The sequence below is a fragment of the Callorhinus ursinus genome, unplaced genomic scaffold, assembly GCF_003265705.2.
Source record: "Callorhinus ursinus isolate GAN/ISIS: 27379988/994484 unplaced genomic scaffold, GSC_fseal_2.0 scaffold13, whole genome shotgun sequence".
NCBI classification, from domain to species: domain Eukaryota; kingdom Metazoa; phylum Chordata; class Mammalia; order Carnivora; family Otariidae; genus Callorhinus; species Callorhinus ursinus.
This window is the reverse complement of record NW_027397075.1, coordinates 21,381,937-21,394,757: the sequence shown is the minus strand read 5'-3', so window position 1 is coordinate 21,394,757 and position 12,821 is coordinate 21,381,937. Positions and strand designations below refer to the sequence as shown.

At 34.8% G+C, this 12,821-nt stretch overlaps 1 protein-coding gene and 1 pseudogene across 1 annotated transcript in view; one reads left to right on the top strand and one right to left on the bottom strand.

The window, feature by feature from the left end:
- Positions 1-12,821, top strand: part of CATSPERE (catsper channel auxiliary subunit epsilon) — a 163,190-nt gene that overhangs the window by 63,936 nt on the left and 86,433 nt on the right. The window lies entirely within an intron of this gene.
- On the bottom strand, positions 9,802-10,952 carry LOC112828775 (protein-L-histidine N-pros-methyltransferase pseudogene; annotated as a pseudogene).

Below are 12,821 nucleotides of genomic sequence, written 5' to 3'. Positions count from 1 at the left end.
ACTTTCAAGTATTTAATACTGCATCGTTAACTATTTACCATGCTATTCATTCGATTCCCAGAATTAATTCATCTTATAACTGGAAGTTTGTACCCTTTGACCACCATGTCCCCATTTTGCTCACCCCCTCAGACCCTGCAAACACCATTATACTCTGTTTCTATGAGTTCAGCTTCTTTTAGATTCCACAAACAAGCATATCATACAGTATTTGTCTTTCTTTGTCTGACTTACTTCACTTAGCATAATGCCCTCAAGGTCCATCCATGTTGTTGCAAATGGAGACATTTCCTTCTTTTTATGGTCAAATAATATTCCATTGTATATAAATACCACAACTTCTTTGTCCTTTCATCCTCTGATAGACAGATTGCTTCTATATCTTGGCTATTGTAAATAATGCTGCAATAAACATAGGGGTGCATGGATCTTTTTGGATTACTGTTTCCATTTTCTTTGGATAAATATCGAGTAGTGGAATTATTGCATCATACAGTATTTCTATTTTTAATTTTTTGAGGAACCTCCATACTGTTTTCCACAGTGGCTGCAGCAATGGACATTTATATTCTCACCAACAGTGCACAAGAATTCCTTTTTCTCCACATCCTCATGAACACTTATTATCTTTTTTATTTTAGCCATTCTGACAGGTGTAAGGTGAGGCATCTTTTCATGTACCTGCTGGCTATCTGTATACCTTCTTTGGGGAAAAGTCTATTCAGATCTTCTGCCCATTTTTAATTGGATTGCTAGTTTTTTTTGCTATTGAGTTGTATGGGTTTTTGTACATTTTGGATATTACCCCCTTAACAGATACATGATTTGCAAATATTTTCTCCCACTCTGTAGGTTGCATTTTCATTTTGTTTTTCATTTTGATTTCCTTTGCTATGCACATATGATTTCTTTTTTTGGATTTTATTTTTATTTTATTTTATTTTATTATGTTATGTTAGTCAGCATACAGTACATCATTGGTTTTTGACATAGTGTTCCATGATTCATTGTTTTCGTATAACACCCAGTGCTCCATGCAGTATGTGCCCTCCTTAATACCCATCACCGGGCTAACCCATCCCCCCACCCCCATCCCCTCTAGAACCCTCAGTTTGTTTCTCAGAGTCCATAGTCTCTCATGGTCGTCTCTCCCTCCGATTTCCCCCCTTCATTCTTCCCTTCCTTCTGCTAATATCCTCCATGTTATTCCTTATGTTCCACAAATAAGTGAAACCATGTGATAATAGTCTTTCTCTGTTTGACTTTTTTCACTTAGCATAATCTCCTCCAGTTCCATCCATGTTGATGCAAATGTTGGGTATTCATCCTTTCTGATGCCTGAGTAATATTCCATTGTATATACGGACCACATCTTCTTTATCCATTCATCTGTTGAAGGGCATCTCGGCTCCTTCCACAGTTTGGCTATTGCAGACATACCTCTGCCTTACAATAACAATGTGGGACCCTTCCTCTGCGGAGCCTGTGGATGGAATTCCAAAGTCAACCCCATCCTATAATAAGGAAGCAATGAAGCAGTGAGGCAGTACTCCTTCCCTATGGTGCCTATCGGCAGGACTCTGAGTAACCTCTACCCTGTAATAACAAGGAAACACAGCTTCCCCCCCCCCGCAGCTAGTGCTGTGGGGACTATTGGGTGGAGTCCTCTCTTCCTGTTAACACAAAAATGGAACAAAATAACCCTGCAGTAGCTCTAAAGTTAAACTGACATTTGAAGCACAATCCACGAAAGTGATCTAGGACATGCATTCTGATCCTAAACAAATTGACTACCTGATAACGTAAAAGATTTAAATAGGAATTAGAATCTTATTATATAATACTTAAAATATTCAGGGGATACAGTCCCAAAATTACTCATCAGACCAAGAAAAAGGAAAGTCTCAATTTAAAAAAGACAATCAATAGATATATGATACAAATGTCATGTGATTAGAACAAACAGTGAAGTAAAAGAAACATTTCTAAACTGTAGCCAGATCTTAAAAGATATGTTATTTTAATAACGAGGAGATATCATGTACATTTCTGTTTAATCTCTTTGGGTTTTTAAGAATTTCCAATTTTAATCTTTGTCTCAGGATTTTTTTCTAATAATGACTTATTGCTATAAATATTTGTTTACAGATTCATTTTCTTCCTACTGATTTCTTGTGGAAAATCACTCTAAAAGAAAACATAGGTTTTAAACTTTTTTAATAAGAATACTTTGTTGTTTAGAATTCAGTGATGTCTTCTGAATTTTATGAGTTGATAAGATTTTCTAATTATAATTAAATATATATCTATTAGATAGTATTAGATAGCATTTAATTTTATATAATTATTAGATATGTATTTAATTACATAAAATTAAATATAAATTTCTATTTATAAATAAACATAAAATTAAACAAATCTAATTAAATATATATTTAAATGCTTTACTAAACATGTATGTACAATTTATATTAATTGCAATCTTAATTATTTTTCTTAGTGTCTTTTACCTTCAGAGGTGAAATCTCTTAGGAACTTATATGCATTGAGAAAAAATATCCAAAACTTAGAAATAAGGCAAAAAGATGACTGAATGTTCTTTCAGTGTCATATTGGAGAACTGTCTAACAGGCCCTCCCCAGGATCCCTTAGATATTTAAAGGAATGTACTTTTTGAAAAAATGTGTAAAATAAACATAAACATTTATCATTTTAATAACTACTTTAAGTGTACAGTTCAGTGGCATTAAGTACATTCCTATGGTTGTGCTTCTGTCTCTAAGAATTTGACAATTCTAAGTACCTTATATAAATGGAATCATACAGTATTTGTCTTTTTGTGACTGACTTCACTTAGCATAATATAGTCAAGGTTCATCCATGTTGTAGCATGAATTTCCCTTCTTTTTAAGGCTAAATAATATTCCATTGTATGCATTGCAAAGGAAACAACAAAACTAAAAGACAATCTACTGAATGGGAGAAGATATTTGCAAATAACATATCTGATAAAGGGTTAGTATCCAAAATATATAAAGAACTTATAAAACTCACCAAAAAACCCCAAGTAATCTAATAAAAAACGGGTAGAAGACATAAACAGACATTTCTCCAAAGAAAACATACAGATGGCCCTCAGACACATGAAAAAATGCTCAACATCACTCATCATCAGGGAAATGCAAATCAAAACCACAATGAGTTATCACCTCATGCTGGAATGGCTAAAATCAACAACACAAGAAACAAGTGTTGGTGAGGATGTGGCAAAAAAGGAACCCTCATGCACTGTTTTTGGGAATGCAAACTGGTGCAGCCACTGTGGAAGACAGTAGGGAGGATCCTCAAAAAATTAAAAATAGAACTACCCTATGACCCAGCAATCACACTACTAGGTAATTACTCAAAGAATATAAAAACAGTAATTCAAAGGGATACATACACTCCTATTTTTACTGGGGCATTATTCACAATAGCCGTACTACCGAAGCAGCCCAAGTGTCCATCAATTGATGAATAAAGAAGATGTGGTGTATACATATATATATAGTATTCCATTGTGTATGTAATTTGTATATATATTCCATTACTATATAGTATTCCATTACTATATATATGTAAAATGTATATTTATACAATGGAATATAATGTATACATATATACATAATATATATACATATGTAATATATGTATATATAATATGTATGTACATATATAATATTGTACATATTGTATATATGCATATATAGTATATAATGTATATATGTATACAACGGAATGTTATTCAGCTATAAAAAAGAATGAAATCTTGCCATTTGCAACACATGGATGGATCTAGAGCATATAATGCTAAGCAAAATAAGTTAGTCATAGAAAGACAAATACCGTATGATTTCAGTCATATGTGGAATTTAAGAAACAGAAGAAATGAACAAAGGAAAAAAAAGAGAAAGATAAACCAAAAAACAGACTCTTAACTATAGAGAACAAACTGATGATTACCTGGGGGGATGGGTGAAATAGGTGATGGGAATTAAGAGTATGCATAATTAGCTTGATGAGCACGGCGTAATATATGGATTGTTGAAGCACTATATTGTACACTGGAAGCCAATATAACACTGTATTTTAAATATACTGGAAACAAAATAAATTTTTAAAAAAGAATAAAAAATATTCCATTGTATGTATATACCACATTTTGTTTATCCATACATATTTCAGTGGCATTTGGGTGATTCTACCTTTTGGCTATTATAAAATGTTGCCATGAAAAAAAAATAAAATAAATAAAACAAAATAAATAAAATAAAATAAATTGTCATAACAAAGGTGTACAAATATCTTTTTTTTTAAGATTTTATTTATTTATTTGACAGAGAGAGATACAGCAAGAGAGATAACAAGCAGGGGCAGTGGGAGAGGGAGAAGCAGGCTTCCTGCCCAGCGGGGAGCCTGATGTGGGGCTTGATCCCAGGACGCTGGGATCATGACCTGAGCCGAAGGCAGATGCTTGACCAACTGAGCCACCCAGGCGCCCCTGTACAAATATCTTTTTGTGTCCTTGCTTTCAAAACTTTTGAGTTGTAAGTTTCCAAAAGTGGAATTGCTAGATCCTGTGGTAATTCTGTTATTAATTTTTTGAGGAACTGCCATACTGTTTTCCATAGCAACTGTACCATTCCCACCAACAGCGCACAAGGGTTCCAATTTCTCCACTGCCTCACCAACACTTATTTTCTGTTGCTTTTTTTCAGTGTTATGAGGTATAATGGACAAAATTGTTTATTTTTAGTGTATACAACTTGATGTTTTGATATATGTATGCATTGTGAAATGATTGCTCCAAATTAATTAATATATCCATCACCTCACATGATTTCCATTTCTCTTTTACTTTTTCTTTGTGTGTGTGGTGAGAAGTACATCTACCCTTTTAGCAAATTACAAGTATACAATATTGTTAACTATAGTTATGTTGCTATACATTAGATCTCTAGAACTTACTCATCCTGCAGAACTAAAACTTTGTACACTTTAGCCAACATCTCCCCATTTTGCCCCTGGTAACCACCATTTTATTATCTGCTTCTATGGGTTTGACTTTTAGATTCCACAAAAAAATGAACTCAAGCAGTATTTGTCTTTCTGTGTCCAGCTTATTGCACTTTGTATAACATCCTCCAGGTTCATCCATGTTGTCTCAAATGGCAGGATTAGCTTCTTTATTAAAGCTGAATAATATTCCTTTGTGTATACGTATACCACGTTTTCTTTATTAATCTATCAGTGGACACTTTGATTGCCATATCTTGGCTGTTGTGAATAATGGTGTAGTGAACATAAGAAGGCAGATATCTCTTTGATATTCTGTTTACATTTCCACTGGATACATGCCCAGAAGTGGGATTGCCAGATCATATGGTAGTTCTATTTTTAATTTTTTGAGGGACATCCATATTGGTTTGTATAATGGCTGTACCAATTTACATTCCCACCAACAGTGCACAAAGATTTTATTTCTCCACATCTTGCCAATACTTGTTATCTTTTTATCTTTTTGATGATAGCCATTTTAGCAGGTGAGAGGTGATACTGTGATTTTATGATTGATTTGCATTTCCATGATGATTAGTGATGTTAAACACCTATCATATACCTGTTAGGGCCATTTGTATATCTTCTTTGGAGAGATATTTATTCAGATTCTTTGCCTATTTTTTTTATTAGGGTTAATTTTTTCTTGCTGTTGAATTGTTTGAGCTCCTTATATGTTATGGGTATTAACCTCTTATCATCTATCTGGCTTACAAATATATTCACTCATTCAGTAGGTTGCCTTTTCACTCTGTTGGTTGTTTCCTTTGATGTGCAGAAGCTTTTTAATTTCATGCAATCTGATTTGTCTACTCTCATTTTTGTTGCCTGAGTTTTTGGTGTCATATCCAAAAAAGTCATTGCCCAGACCAATGTCAAGAAGTATTTCCCTTATGTTTTCTTCTAGTAGTTTTATGGTTTTAAGTCTTATGTTTAAGTCTTTAGTTCATTTTCAGTGGATTTTAAAAATAAGATGCAAGATAAGGGTTCAATTTAATTCTGCATGCAAGCACCATTTCCCAACACCATTTGTTGAACAAACTATCCTTTCACCATGCACATTCTTGGCACTCTTGTCAAAAATCAGTTGACTATAAATGCATGGATTTATTGCTGGGCTCTTTATTTTGTTCCACTGGTCTATATATCTGTTTTTATGTCAGTACTATACTGTTCTGATTACTATGGCTCTGTAATATATATTGAAATCAGGAAGTATCATGCCTCCAGCTTTGTCTTTTTTTAAGATTTATTTATTTATTTTAGAGAGAGCGAGAGAGTGCATGACCAGTGGGAGGGGCAGAGGCAGGGAAAGGGGAAGCAGACTCACCATTGAGTGGGGAGCCCAATGCGGAACTCAATCTCAGGACCCTGAGATCATGACCTGAGCCAAACCCAAGAATTAGACGCTTAACTGACTGAGCCAGCAGGTGCCCTTCAAGCTTTGTTCTTTTTGATTAAGATTACATTTGCTCTTTGGGGTCTTTTGTGGTTCTATACAAATTTTAGGATTGTTTTTTCTATTTATGTAAAATGGCATTGGGATTTTGATAGGGAATGAATTGAATCTGTAAAGCACTTTTAGTAGTAAGGACATTTTAGCAATATTAATTCTTTCAATCCATGAATATGGAATATGTTTACATTTATCCATGTTTTCTTTAATTTTCCTCACCAGTGCTTTACAGTTTTTAGTATAGAAATCTTTCACGTCTTTGGTTGATTCCTCTTTTCTTTTTTGTTGTTGTTGCTATTGTAAACGAGATTATATTTTTTATTTCCTTTTCACATGGTTCATTGTGAATAGAAGTACAACTTATTTTGAATGTTGATTTTTTTTATTCTGCAACTTTATTAAATTAATTCACTAGCTCTAACAGGGTCTTTTGTTTTTAATTCTTTAGGGTGTTCTACATATATGATCATGTCATCTGCAAACACAGACAATTTTACTTCTTCCTTTCTGCTTTGAATGCCTTTCACTTCTTTCTCTTGTCTAATTGCTATAGCTAGAACTTTTAGTACAATGTTGAATAGAAGTGGTAAGATTGGGCATCCTTACCTTGTATTGGATCTTGAGGAAAAGCTTTCAGTTTTTACCCATTGGTTTTTGTGCTAGCTGTGGAGACTCTATATACATAATCCTTTATTTTTTTTTTTGGATTTTTTTAAATTTTTTATTGTTATGTTAATCACCATATATTACATCATTAGTTTTTGATGCAGTGTTCCATGATTCATTGTTTGTTCATAACACCCAGTGCTCCATGCAGAACGTGCCCTCCTCAATACCCATCACCAGGCTAACCCATCCCCCTACCTCCTCCCCTCTAGAACCCTCAGTTTGTTTTTCAGAGTCCATCATCTCTCATGGTTCGTCTCCCCCTCTGACTTACTCCCCTTCATCCTTCCTTTCCTGTTATCTTCTTCTTTTTCTTTTTTCTTAAAATATGTTGCGTTATTTGTTTCAGAAGTACAGATCTGTGATTCAACAGTCTTACACAATTGTTTTGAGGTAAGTTCCTACTAGACCTATTTTGTTGAGACTTTTTCTCATGAATGAATGTGGAATTTTTTAAAATGCTTTTCTGCATCTATTGAGATGATCATGTGGTTCTTATCTTTCATTCAATTAATGTGGTGTATCACATGGATTTATTTGCATATGTTGAACTATCTTGCATCCCATGGATGAATCCCACTTGGTCATGGTGTGTAATCTTTTTAATGTGCTGTGAAATTTGGTTTGCTAGTGTTTTATTAAGGAGTTTTGCATCTATGTTTATCAGAGATATTGGCCTGTAGTTTTATTTTCTTCTGGTGTATTTGTCTGGCTTTGGTATCAGGGTCATGCTGGCCTCATAAAATGAGTTTGGAAGTGTTCTCTCTTCTAGTTTTTGGAAGAATTGAAGAAGGATTCATATTAATTCTTCTTTGAATATTTGGTAGAATTCACCCATGAACCCATCTATCTGTTCCTGGGTTTTCTTTTTTTGGGAGATATTTGATTATTGCTTCAATCTCTTTATTTGTTATTGGTCTGTTCAGGCTTTCTCTTCTTGATTCAATGTTAGTAAATTGTATGTTTCTAGGAATTTACCTATCCCTTCTAGTTTATCCAATTTGTTAGCATATAGTTGTTCTTAACAGTCTTTTATGATTCTTTTTATTTCTGAAGCATCTGTTGTAATGTCTCCTCTTTTATTTCTGATTTTATTTGAGTGTTCTTTTTTCTTAGTCTATTTTAGGATTTGACCATTTTGTTTATATTTCAAAACACTAACTTCTAGTTTCATTGATTTTTTTCCCTATTGTTTTTCTGTTCTCTACGTGACTTATTTCTGCTCTGATCTTTATTATTTATTTCCTTCTGCTCACTTTGTGCTTAGTTTGTTCTTTTTCTAGTTCATTGAGGTGTAAAGTTAGGTTGTTTATTTGGGATTGTTCTTTTTTAATGTAGGCATTTATTGCTTTCATCTAAGTACTGCTTTTGATACATACCATAAGTTGTGTTTTTGTTTTCATTCATCTTGAGGTCTTTGTAAACTTCCCTTTTGATTTCTTCCTTGATCCAATGGTTGTTCAAGAGTATGTTGTTTTGTTTCCCTGCATGTGTGAATCTTCACATTTTCTTACAGTTATTGAATTCTACTTTCATTATATTGTGGTTGGAAAAGACACTTGGAATTATTTTAATCCTCTTACATTTTTAAGGCATGTTTTTTGACCTCTAATGATCTAGGTTGGAAAATATGCACTTGAGGAGAATGTGTATTCTTCTGATGGTGATGAAAAGTTTTGTATATGTCTGTTAGGTACCCTTGATCTATAGTGTTGTTCAAGTCAGCTGTTTTTTAATTGTTTTTCTATCAGAATGTTTTAACCATTATTGAAAGTGGGACGCTGGGGCACCTGGGTGGCTCAGTCAGGGTCCTGGGATGGAGCCCCGCATCGGGTTCCCTGCTCAACAGGGAGCCTGCTTCTCCCTTTGCCCCTCCCCCTTCTTGTGCTTTCTCTCTTTCTCTCTCAAATAAATAAATAAAAATCTTTAAAAAAAAGAAGGTGGGACATCGAAAACTTCTACTATTATTGTATTGCTGTATCTGTCTTCCAATCTGTCAATATTTGCTTTATATAGTTAGGTGCTCTGATGTTGAGTATATATATATTTATAAGTTGTTATTTTGTCCTGTTTAATTGATCCTTTTATCATTATATAATAACCTTATCTATAGAGACGGTTTTTTACTTAAATTCTATTTTCTCTGATATAAATGCAGTCACCCTTGCTTTGTTTTGGTTACCATTTGCATGGAATATTTTTTCCATCCCTTCACTTTTTTTTATCTCCAAAAAACTTTATTAGCATGATTAAAAACATTTTTTAATAATGACAGAATTTCTAAATATGAAAGAGTATCAGTGGCTCTATTTTATAACAAAATATTTGCAAATGAATGGACAATTTTATTACTAGTCTTCATTTTATTAAAAACAATCCATATTTATTGGTTCCATGTGAATTCATGACTATTGCTTTGCCTGGGAATGAGTTTCCACTGCAATTAAGTAGAGAAAATATCTTCCATAATTGACCTGTATTACTGAGTAAAGAGTTGATAAAAATCCTCAAAGAATTGGGTTTTTGTTTTTTAAAAACATTCTTTTTATACACCACAAAGAAATAATTAGTATTTTGGCTTTTTAAATTCCTACATGATATTCAGAATGGCAGTCCCCAAAGGTCCTCCCTTCACATGTGTAATTGCAAAAACAGACACTCTTCTGGAGTGTACATTCTTGGGGTGGGCTCTGAAGACTTGGGCCTCCATATGTTTGTACTGGTTTGAACATAAAAACAGCATCATCCAGAATGTAGTAGTCATTATACATGTTGCTTTGACACAGGTATGGTAGTCTGGTGAAAGCTTCAATAACAAAACCAGCCTTTCTGAAAACTTTAGGCAGACCACTCCCTTGTTCTTGCCAACTCTGTCCCTTAATTTCTAAAATTTCTGATGGTTTCTCCCACTTGCCACCTGTTTTCCACATAGCAATGGAAGGGTAAAACCAGGGTAAGGATGACCCTGCCTCTAGTTGGCTCCAAGACACTTCTGATACCTTTTAATAAGTCACAGACTGATCATAGTGGTCCAGCAAATTGAAGCAGCTGATGACACCATACTGGAAGCCTTTATTCTGCATTTATTTATACCAGATATTCTGTATTTCTTCTTCTGAGGCTGTCATATCATAATTTCAGATAGCTCAGTGGCATACATTTCTTCAAAATGAGGGCTCATGATTTTTGTGACTTCTCCGTCTCCAGCACTGAAATCAAGAAGTCTATGGATTTTCCAGTTTGGATTAATTTTTAGTAGTCTCTGAAACTGACCTGGTGAAAACACAAACATTGAGCATCTTCCTAGCAACCCACTGATAGATGTTCTAGACATAAACAGGTTAAGAACAGATGACACAAAAGAGTGATAAAATTGGATAAAAAGCCAGCCCGATTTCCCAATGCTGTTGTTTAAGATCTGTGTTCCTTGATCAAGATTACTCTGAACAAAAACAGCCTGGAGTGATTAGCATAATTTCTCTCCATTGTACACATACTCCTGGTGGTTCCCCTTCCTGCCACCTGCTGCCACCATCGTACCGCTTGTCATGTTCACTTACAGGGAGTGGGTGAGCAGGTCACCAGGCTCAGGCACAGCCAGCCCAGGAACAGTCTCATTAGGGGCCATGGCCACTCTTTTGATCACTGCCAGTACCTGGGTGAGGAGGAGAAGCTGCTGCCTGGCAGCACTAGAGCTATCATGCCCAACTTGCCCATCCAGCCCCTCTCCCATCCCTTCACTTTTAGCCCATGTGTGTCTTTAAATCTAAAGTGAGTCTCTTGTGGACCACATATTGCTGGATCTTGGTTTGTTATTGTTTTTATCCATTCAGACCCTCTATACCTTTTGATTGGGGAATTTAATCCATCTACATTTAAGAAATTGTTGATAGGCGAGGACTTAATATTACCATTTTGTTAATTGTTTTCTGTTTAATTTGCAACTGCTTTGTTCCTCTCTTTCTTGACGTCCTCCTTTGGGGGATTTTTGTAGTGCTTTGCTATGATTCTTTTTATCTTTTGTATATCTACTAAAGGTTTTTTCTTTGTGATTACCTTGAGGCTTGCATAAATTATCTTGTAGTTAAAGTGTTTAAGCTGATAGAACTTAACTTCAACTGCATATAAAACTACATTTTTACTCTGCCCCCTTTGTGTTCTTATAGTCAGAGACTTCTTTTTTACTTCTTTTTGTGTTGTATATCCATTAACAGATTTTTCTTCTTTAACTTTTAGATTAGCATTAAAAATAATTTATGCATCACCATTACAATTTTACCTTGTTCTGTGTTTGTCTATATAGTTTTCTTTACCAGTGAGATTTATGCTTTCATATGCTGGGGTTCAGATTGGTGAAGACTGTGGGGGTCCTCAGTAGAGAAGGCTGTGGAGGTCCATGATGGTGGTGAGGGCTGCTGGAGCCTCCCTGCTCTCCTTCTCCCCCATGGGAGGTTGTAGGCAGCAGAATTCCTCTTGGCATTCAACTGTGCTGTCCTGAGGGTTAGGGTAATGCAGGTTAAGTGCCTCCTGTATTTTCTGCACACCATCTTCAGATTTTGTGCTCCACTGGGTTGCTGAAGTTTCTTAACTATACTCTGGAGCTCTCCCAAAGCTCTTTTGTCCATGGAGTGTTGTTAAATTGTTGTTTTTGTGAGAGAACCTCCTCATCTGCCATCTTGCTGATGTCACTCCTCGTTTGTTAATTTTAATTTTTTCCAATTTTACTGAGATAAAATTGACATACTGTGTTAGTTTAAGGCTTGACTTATATATCTTGTGAAGTGATTACCACAACATGCTGAGTTAACATCCATTATCTCATATAGATACAATAAAAAGAAAAAGTGAAGGAAGGAAGGAAGGGAGAGAGGGAGGGAGGGAGGAAGGGTTTCTTCTTGAGATGAGAATTCTTAGCATTTACTCTCTTAACAACTTTCCTGTATACCATATAGCAGTGTTAGTGGTAGCCACAATGCTGTATATCACATCCCTAGTACTTATTTATCTTATAAATGAAGTTTGTACCTTTCATCACTTCCTCCAATTTTCCTTCCCCAACTGCCTGCCTCTGGTAATCATAAATCTGATCTCTTTTTCCACAAGTTTGATTTTTTAAAAAGACTCCACATATAAGTGAGATCATCCAGTATTTGTCTTTCTCTGACTTCTTTCACTTAGCATAATGCCCTCATGTTGTCACAAATGGCAGGATTTCCTTGGGGTTTATTTTATGGCTGAATAATATTCCACTGTGTATATACAGTATATCACAATTTCTTTATCTGTTCACCCATCACTTGGACACAGGTTGTTTCCATGTGTTAGCTATTATAAATAATGCTTCAATGAGTATGGAGGTGCAGATAGCTTTTGGGTGTTTTCATTTCCTTTGAATATATTCCCAGAGGTGAAATTGTTAGATCATATGGTCATTCTATTTTTGTTTGTTTGTTTGTTTGTTTTACAGTCCTCCATACTGTTTTCCATAGTGGCTGTACCAGTTGCACCAATGTACAAGTGTTCCCTTTCTTCCATATCCAGGCCAGCATTTGTTATCTCGTGTTTTTTTTTTTTATTAAGGCTATGCTAACAGACATGAGGT